This window comes from Oncorhynchus keta, unplaced genomic scaffold (assembly GCF_023373465.1).
Source record: "Oncorhynchus keta strain PuntledgeMale-10-30-2019 unplaced genomic scaffold, Oket_V2 Un_contig_116_pilon_pilon, whole genome shotgun sequence".
NCBI lineage: Eukaryota > Metazoa > Chordata > Actinopteri > Salmoniformes > Salmonidae > Oncorhynchus > Oncorhynchus keta.
Genome location: NW_026277592.1, coordinates 1,695 through 11,482, shown reverse-complemented (window position 1 = coordinate 11,482; position 9,788 = coordinate 1,695). Strand labels below are relative to the sequence as shown.

Sequence of the window (9,788 nt, the reverse complement as noted above, 5' to 3'; positions counted from 1 at the left end):
TAGTCTATTTATCCATTAGGCCTAATACATGTATCCTATACTGACTAGTCTATTACATGTATCCTATACTGACTAGTCTATTACATGTATCCTATACTGACTAGTCTAATACATGTATCCTATACTGACTAGTCTATTACATGTATCCTATACTGACTAGTCTAATACATGTATCCTATACTGACTAGTCTAATACATGTATCCTATACTGACTAGTCTATTTATCTATTAGGTCTATTACATGTATCCTATACTGACTAGTCTATTACATGTATCCTATACTGACTAGTCTATTACATGTATCCTATACTGACTAGTCTATTACATGTATCCTATACTGACTAGTCTATTTACCCATTTGGTCTAATAAATGCACAACACCACTAAGTTTAATAGTGTTTTTATTAGTTTACAAAGCACTACAGCCACTCTGTGATGACAAGCTCTCGTCTAGATTAAACCTCATAGGAAGACTGTTATTATGTGGAGGTTTCATTCAGGTCTCTCTGTTTAACTAAACTCTCTGTTTGTCTTCAGCAGGGGAGAGACCAGACACAGACTCTCACTGTGACAGCTTGAAGAGTGCTTCAGGGGAACCAGACCCAGAGATGTCCAAACCAGAAAGACGGCGACACTGCTCTCAGTGTGGAAAGAGTTTTAGCTTGTTTGGGAACCTGAAACGACATGAGAGGACACACACAAGGAGAGACCCTACCAATGCATTCAGTGTGGAAAGAATTTTAATTCATCAGAATATATGAAAAAACATGAAAAAATACACTCTAAGCCTTACCACTGCTCCCAGTGTGAAAGAAGTTTTACCCAACGGGGGACCTGAAATCACATGAGAGGACACACACAGGAGAGAAGCCTTACCACTGCTCACAGTGTGAAAGAATTTTTTCTCATCGGGGTCCTTGAAAAGACATGAAGGGACACACTCTGTGGAAAAACCTTTCCACTGTTCTCATTGTGAAAAGAGTTTTAAGAATTTATGGAACCTGAAAGAACATGAGCAAAGACACACAATGGAGAAGCCTTTCCAATGCTCCCACTGTGGAATTAAATTTACATGGTTTCAACAACTTAAAGAGCATGAAAGAATCCACATTGTAGAGAAAAAGTTATCCGTGCCTCCGGTGTGGAAAGATATTTATGCAGTTAGGGCACCTGCAAGTCCATGAGGTAACACACACAGGGGAGAAGCCATACCAATGCTCGAGTGTGGAAAGAGATATAGCACCTCACATGGACTTAAAAATCATCAGAAAACACACATTGTGCTCCCACAATTGTCTCATATTTTGACTGAGAATGTGTTTTTGTTTTTTGCTATACATGAAATCTAATTATAGAAATTGGACTCAAAAATAAATTTGTATGATTTATTTTTGTTTTAAAATATAAATTGAATATGGAGTGAGTAAGTGCATGGCTTTCCCAGATTTCTATGACGTATAATTAATTACAATATGAGTGAAATCATTTTCCAAATAATGGTAATTAAGTATATTAAAAAAGGTAGCTTTTCTGTGTTGGAACGGTGTGCGTATCCCAACTACAGAATGTTGTGGGCGTATACAAGTCATGAGCAGGATACTTTGTGATTTTGGCAACGAGGCCTTTATCTACCTCACCAGAGTCCGATGAACTCCTGGATATTATTTTTAGGTGTCTGTGTCCAGTATGGGGGGACGTTTGAGGTGTGTGAGTCAGTGCTAACTAGATGAAATAGAGGTAGGTGTGAGTCAGTGCTAACTAGATGAAATAGAGGTAGGTGTGTGAGTCAGTGCTAACTAGATGAAATAGAGGTAGGTGTGAGTCAGTGCTAACTAGATGAAATAGAGGTAGGTGTGTGAGTCAGTGCTAACTAGATGAAATAGAGGTAGGTGTGAGTCAGTGCTAACTAGATGAAATAGAGGTAGGTGTGTGAGTCAGTGCTAACTAGATGAAATAGAGGTAGGTGTGTGAGTCAGTGCTAACTAGATGAAATAGAGGTAGGTGTGTGAGTCAGTGCTAACTAGATGAAATAGAGGTAGGTGTGAGTCAGTGCTAACTAGATGAAATAGAGGTAGGTGTGTGAGTCAGTGCTAACTAGATGAAATAGAGGTAGGTTTGTGAGTCAGTGCTAACTAGATGAAATAGAGGTAGGTGTGTGAGTCAGTGCTAACTAGATGAAATAGAGGTAGGTGTGTGAGTCAGTGCTAACTAGATGAAATAGAGGTAGGTGTGTGAGTCAGTGCTAACTAGATGAAATAGAGGTAGGTATGTGAGTCAGTGCTAACTAGATGAAATAGAAGGTGTGTGAGTCAGTGCTAACTAGATGAAATAGAGGTAGGTGTGTGAGTCAGTGCTAACTAGATGAAATAGAGGTAGGTGTGTGAGTCAGTGCTAACTAGATGGAATAGAGGTAGGTTTGTGAGTCAGTGCTAACTAGATGAAATAGAGGTAGGTGTGTGAGTCAGTGCTAACTAGATGAAATAGAGGTAGGTGTGTGAGTCAGTGCTAACTAGATGAAATAGAGGTAGGTGTGTGAGTCAGTGCTAACTAGATGAAATAGAGGTAGGTGTGTGAGTCAGTGCTAACTAGATGGAATAGAGGTAGGTTTGTGAGTCAGTGCTAACTAGATGAAATAGAGGTAGGTGTGTGAGTCAGTGCTAACTAGATGAAATAGAGGTAGGTGTGTGAGTCAGTGCTAACTAGATGAAATAGAGGTAGAGTCAGTGCTAACTAGATGAAATAGAGGTAGTGTGTGAGTCAGTGCTAACTAGATGAAATAGAGGTAGGTGTGTGAGTCAGTGCTAACTAGATGAAATAGAGGTAGGTGTGTGAGTCAGTGCTAACTAGATGAAATAGAGGTAGGTGTGTGAGTCAGTGCTAACTAGATGAAATAGAGGTAGGTGTGTGAGTCAGTGCTAACTAGATGAAATAGAGGTAGGTGTGTGAGTCAGTGCTAACTAGATGAAATAGAGGTAGGTGTGTGAGTCAGTGCTAACTAGATGAAATAGAGGTAGGTGTGTGAGTCAGTGCTAACTAGATGAAATAGAGGTAGGTGTGTGAGTCAGTGCTAACTAGATGAAATAGAGGTAGGTGTGTGAGTCAGTGCTAACTAGATGGAATAGAGGTAGGTTTGTGAGTCAGTGCTAACTAGATGAAATAGAGGTAGGTGTGTGAGTCAGTGCTAACTAGATGAAATAGAGGTAGGTGTGTGAGTCAGTGCTAACTAGATGAAATAGAGGTAGGTGTGTGAGTCAGTGCTAACTAGATGAAATAGAAGGTGTGTGAGTAGAACTAGATGAAATAGAGGTAGGTGTGTGAGTCAGTGCTAACTAGATGAAATAGAGGTAGGTGTGTGAGTCAGTGCTAACTAGATGAAATAGAGGTAGGTGTGTGAGTCAGTGCTAACTAGATGAAATAGAGGTAGGTTGTGAGTCAGTGCTAACTAGATGAAATAGAGGTAGGTGTGTGAGTCAGTGCTAACTAGATGAAATAGAGGTAGGTGTGTGAGTCAGTGCTAACTAGATGAAATAGAGGTAGGTGTGTGAGTCAGTGCTAACTAGATGAAATAGAGGTAGGTGTGAGTCAGTGCTAACTAGATGAAATAGAGGTAGGTGTGTGAGTCAGTGCTAACTAGATGAAATAGAGGTAGGTTTGTGAGTCAGTGCTAACTAGATGAAATAGAGGTAGGTGTGTGAGTCAGTGCTAACTAGATGAAATAGAGGTAGGTGTGTGAGTCAGTGCTAACTAGATGAAATAGAGGTAGGTGTGTGAGTCAGTGCTAACTAGATGAAATAGAGGTAGGTATGTGAGTCAGTGCTAACTAGATGAAATAGAGGTGTGTGAGTCAGTGCTAACTAGATGAAATAGAGGTAGGTGTGTGAGTCAGTGCTAACTAGATGAAATAGAGGTAGGTGTGTGAGTCAGTGCTAACTAGATGAAATAGAGGTAGGTGTGTGAGTCAGTGCTAACTAGATGGAATAGAGGTAGGTTTGTGAGTCAGTGCTAACTAGATGAAATAGAGGTAGGTGTGTGAGTCAGTGCTAACTAGATGAAATAGAGGTAGGTGTGTGAGTCAGTGCTAACTAGATGAAATAGAGGTAGGTGTGTGAGTCAGTGCTAACTAGATGAAATAGAGGTAGGTGTGTGAGTCAGTGCTAACTAGATGGAATAGAGGTAGGTTTGTGAGTCATGCTAACTAGATGAAATAGAGGTAGGTGTGTGAGTCAGTGCTAACTAGATGAAATAGAGGTAGGTGTGAGTCAGTGCTAACTAGATGAAATAGAGGTAGGTGTGAGTCAGTGCTAACTAGATGAAATAGAGGTAGGTGTGTGAGTCAGTGCTAACTAGATGAAATAGAGGTAGGTGTGTGAGTCAGTGCTAACTAGATGAAATAGAGGTAGGTGTGTGAGTCAGTGCTAACTAGATGAAATAGAGGTAGGTGTGTGAGTCAGTGCTAACTAGATGAAATAGAGGTAGGTGTGTGAGTCAGTGCTAACTAGATGAAATAGAGGTAGGTGTGTGAGTCAGTGCTAACTAGATGAAATAGAGGTAGGTGTGTGAGTCAGTGCTAACTAGATGAAATAGAGGTAGGTGTGTGAGTCAGTGCTAACTAGATGGAATAGAGGTAGGTTTGTGAGTCAGTGCTAACTAGATGAAATAGAGGTAGGTGTGTGAGTCAGTGCTAACTAGATGAAATAGAGGTAGGTGTGTGAGTCAGTGCTAACTAGATGAAATAGAGGTAGGTGTGTGAGTCAGTGCTAACTAGATGAAATAGAGGTAGGTGTGTGAGTCAGTGCTAACTAGATGAAATAGAGGTAGGTTTGTGAGTCAGTGCTAACTAGATGGAATAGAGGTAGGTTTGTGAGTCAGTGCTAACTAGATGAAATAGAGGTAGGTGTGTGAGTCAGTGCTAACTAGATGGAATAGAGGTAGGTTTGTGAGTCAGTGCTAACTAGATGGAATAGAGGTAGGTGTGTGAGTCAGTGCTAACTAGATGAAATAGAGGTAGGTGTGTGAGTCAGTGCTAACGAGATGAAATAGAGGTAGGTGTGTGAGTCAGTGCTAACGAGATGAAATAGAGGTAGGTGTGTGAGTCAGTGCTAACTAGATGGAATAGATGAATCCCCTCATTTGAAGGGGTGATCTTACATTCACTATATATACAAAATGATGTTGCATATCTTAACCCATATTCCCACTATTGATGAATAATATAATGATGTAGGCACTTAAACAGTTGTTCCATCCCCGAGCCCAACGTGCCTCGTTCAATAAATAAATAAAGGAGAAGAATTCATGAGCGGATGTGTTTTTTTGTTATTTAACAAAAAGTCAGTTAAGAACAATGACGACCTACACCGGCCAAACCCGGACGACGCTGGGCCAATTGTGCGCCTCCCAATAGGACTCCCAATCACGGCCGGTTGTGATACAGCCTGGAATCGAACCAGGGTGTCTGTAGAGATGCAGTGTCTCAGACCACTGTGATACAGCCTGGACTAGAACCAGGTTCTGTAGAGATGCACTGTCTCAGACCACTGTGATACAGCCTGGACTAGAACCAGGTACTGTAGAGATGCAGTGTCTCAGACCACTGTGATACAGCCTGGACTAGAACCAGGTGCTGTAGAGATGCAGTGTCTCAGACCACTGTGATACAGCCTGGACTAGAACCAGGTGCTGTAGAGATGCAGTGTCTCAGACCACTGTGATACAGCCTGGACTAGAACCAGGTGCTGTAGAGATGCAGTGTCTCAGACCACTGTGATACAGCCTGGACTAGAACCAGGTACTGTAGAGATGCAGTGTCTCAGACCACTGTGATACAGCCTGGGCTAGAACCAGGGTGTCTCTAGTGACGCCTCTCGCTGCCGCCACTTGGGAGCCACACAATGACAGAAGTGAGTAGTACGGGGGAGTGACAGTCATTTTTAGTTCTGTTACCTTTGCTTGCTTGCGTACAGGAACAATGGTGTCCATACAAACACCTTTATAGCATCCTCAGAGCATGTGCAGACCAGCTGGCTGGGGAGGTGAGGCATCGGTGTGGTTTTCCCTTTGTAATCTCTTCCACATACATCCCATGTCTGAGCCGTTTGGTCCCTATACTGTCTGTTTTGCCTCTTTGATTGTCTTATGGAGCTCATAGCTGTTTCATACTCATCCATGTTTGCAGTCATTTTTACCGTAGTTAAATGGGGTGTTTAGTCCCTTTCAGTTAATAACAGCATAAGTCCTGACTTGACTTTTACCGTGGCTAAATGGGGTGTTTCGTCCTTTCAGTTAACAGCATAAGTCCTGACTTGACTTTTACCGTGGCTAAATGGGGTGTTTCGTCCTTTCAGTTAACAGCATAAGTCCTGACTTGACTTTTACCGTGGCTAAATGGGGTGCTTCGTCCTTTCAGTTAACAGGATAAGTCCTGACTTGACTTTTATCGTGGCTAAATGGGGTGCTTCGTCCTTTCAGTTAACAGGATAAGTCCTGACTTGACTTTTACCGTGGTTAAATGGGGTGCTTCGTCCTTTCAGTTGACAGGATAAGTCCTGACTTGACTTTTACCGTGGCTAAATGGGGTGCTTCGTCCTTTCAGTTAACAGCATAAGTCCTGACTTGACTTTTACAGTGGTTAAATGGGGTGTTTCGTCCTTTCAGTTAATAACAGCATAAGTCCTGACTTGACTTTTACCGTGGCTAAATGGGGTGCTTCGTCCTTTCAGTAAACAGCATAAGTCCTGACTTGACTTTTACCGTGGCTAAATGGGGTGCTTCGTCCTTTCAGTAAACAGAATAAGTCCTGACTTGACTTTTACCGTGGCTAAATGGGGTGCTTCGTCCTTTCAGTTAACAGGATAAGTCCTGACTTGACTTTTACCGTGGCTAAATGGGGTGCTTCGTCCTTTCAGTTAACAGGATAAGTCCTGACTTGACTTTTATCGTGGCTAAATGGGGTGCTTCGTCCTTTCAGTTAACAGGATAAGTCCTGACTTGACTTTTATCGTGGCTAAATGGGGTGCTTCGTCCTTTCAGTTAACAGGATAAGTCCTGACTTGACTTTTAACATGGTTAAATGGGGTGCTTCGTCCTTTCAGTTAACAGGATAAGTCCTGACTTGACTTTTACCGTGGCTAAATGGGGTGCTTCGTCCTTTCAGTAGGATCTTAATTTGAGCCAGTTTGCTACAGCAGGAAGTAATCCTGCAGCAACAAGAAATGTGAATTATGGAAAGGGGGATACCTGGTCAGGTGTACAACTAAATGCCTTCAACTGAAATGTGAATTATGGAAAGGGGGGATACCTAGTCAGGTGTACAACTAAATGCCTTCAACTGAAATGTGTCTTCCGCATTTAACCCAATTATTATGTGGATTATAATTAATGAATATATTTGTAGCGGTTGAAACAGTGTTTGTAAGGGAAAATCAAGTCTGAAATGTAAAAGTGGAAACTACAAACTTCAGAAGTCTTTATAAACTTCAAAATAAAAAAAAGGTTTTAAAATTCCTGCATTGCAGATCCTACATCTGTACTGGGACTTTAGCCTACTGCACAAACCTCATTGATACAGAATTGTTGTTTGATAGGTTAATGTTGCATAGCATTACATTATTTTTCATGTTAAAAGCTTGATGTTTGACTGAGAAATGTATCTTAACTCAGAAAAGGTTGGTGACCAATGTCTTGGATATTACTCACGCTACAGGTTGGTGTATGTATGAAGACAATGCTAGAATTTGCTTGGTTTTCAGCTGTTCACTCATTACCTGCCTTCTCTATCTAGAAGGGAGGCCTTCACTGGTGCCCTGCAACAGCCTGCCTGTGACAGGAATATGGTCACATCTAGATGTTAAAAATAACTTTTTTTTAAAACAATGAATATTTATTAATAATGGAGGGAATTCAGACCTGAGAAACACACACGAAAATGAAAACGTCATTCCCTTTTCACGCAGTTTCCTCACACATTCTGGACGCTGGAACTGTTTGTTTGGAGTGGAGATCGCAGATTCATGGCAGGTGCGTCTACAGATAAGTGTATTCTGACCTTGGCTTCATTCCCTCATAATTCCACCACCTTTATGTGCGAGCGAGTGAAGGAATGTTGTTTTTTACAGTTTATTTTTCAACAGAACATTGTACAAATGGCAGCAACATGCTGAACAGTACAACTAGCATTTAAGTATTACAATTGGCTAAATACAATAAACAAAAGGTTTTGAATTGACTTGTTATGATATTGCATGCCAGAACAAACACAACGTTGGGAATATTTTCCTAAACTGTGTTACCCACTCCTCATGTGGAGGTTTCATTCAGGTCTCTATTATCACTCCAGTGTTAATCTGCAATATTGTAATTATTCGCCTACCTCCTCATGCCTTTTACACACATTGTATATAGACTCCCCTTTTTTCTCTGTGTTATTGACTTGTTAATTGCTTACTCCATGTGTAACTCTGTGTTGTCTGTTCACACTGCTATGCTTTATCTTGGCCAGGTCGCAGTTGTAAATGAGAACTTGTTCTCAACTAGCCTACCTGGTTAAATAAAGGTGTTCTCAACTAGCCTACCTGGTTAAATAAAGGTGTTCTCAACTAGCCTACCTGGTTAAATAAAGGTGTTCTCAACTAGCCTACCTGGTTAAATAAAGGTGTTCTCAACTAGCCTACCTGGTTAAATAAAGGTGTTCTCAACTAGCCTACCTGGTTAAATAAAGGTGTTCTCAACTAGCCTACCTGGTTAAATAAAGGTGTTCTCAACTAGCCTACCTGGTTAAATAAAGGTGTTCTCAACTAGCCTACCTGGTTAAATAAAGGTGTTCTCAACTAGCCTACCTGGTTAAATAAAGGTGTTCTCAACTAGCCTACCTGGTTAAATAAAGGTGGAAAAAAAACAACAACAAAAAAAACATTAACCACACAATAAGTATTGTGGTGGCAGCATCATGTTATGGGTATGCTTGTCACCGGCAGGGACTGGGGAGTTTGTCAGGATCAAAATAAACATGAAAGGAGCAAAGCCCAGGTAAAAAGTTAAAACCCACCTCAGTCTTCTGAAAACCTAACCCTGGGACATTGTTTAATTTTTCTGAAGGACAATTACACAGATGTTTACACTGCTGCCACCACCAGGCCTGGAGGGCTGGGATAGGGTTTTATGTTTCTGGAATTACACAATTTTTTATGCAAAAGACTCACCAGAATGGCTTTCCAAGACTTGTTGAGTGTTCCTAAGTGGTCTGATCTCAGTCCTGACTTAAATGTACTGAATAAAAACATCTGGTTTAAATATCACTGTCCACCAATGAGCACTTTTGACAAAAACGATGGATGTATTTTGCACAAAGTTGGTGGAATCTTAATGAAACTGTAATGGCTTCCACCAAGTATTAACTTGGACAGGAGACGGACTTCTCCAATTATGATTGTGAGAATTGAGATATTATTGGACTGTACAGCCTTACCTATAGAGTGTAAACCACCACCGATCACAACTTCCTGTTTCCATCACAGCTGTCGTGAGTTTTTTGTACGGTATGACTTTACTGGCATAAAAACTTTGGATGGAAATGTGGTTAATCAAGCTATATATATCAGCACAGTTAACTGGCTAACACATTTTCATTGTGTGTATTGAACATTCATATTGAACAGCCTTACCTATAGAGTAGCACCACCACCCATCAGCCCATTCTCTTCTTGATGTCAAAGCTGCAGTGTATTGTTGCTATAGGAGTTTATGATTAATAATTCTATTTACTTCAAGACACACTAAGATGTCACCATACT

The 9,788-nt window shown here is 40.9% G+C and overlaps 1 long non-coding RNA gene across 49 annotated transcripts; it reads left to right on the top strand.

Moving 5' to 3' along the window:
• The first annotated feature begins 1,889 nt into the window (after nucleotides 1–1,889).
• On the top strand, nucleotides 1,890–5,299 carry LOC127917589 (uncharacterized). 49 transcript variants are annotated; one of them, XR_008097571.1, is made up of 7 exons: nucleotides 1,896–2,001; nucleotides 2,114–2,265; nucleotides 2,377–2,714; nucleotides 3,011–3,242; nucleotides 3,912–4,177; nucleotides 4,515–4,970; nucleotides 5,047–5,299. It is a non-coding gene; the product is annotated as an uncharacterized LOC127917589 (long non-coding RNA). The 49 variants fall into 49 exon arrangements; XR_008097570.1 differs by having other exon boundaries at nucleotides 1,896–2,039; XR_008097579.1 differs by having other exon boundaries at nucleotides 1,896–2,039; nucleotides 2,076–2,151; nucleotides 2,415–2,714.
• Nucleotides 5,300–9,788: the final 4,489 nt, after the last annotated feature.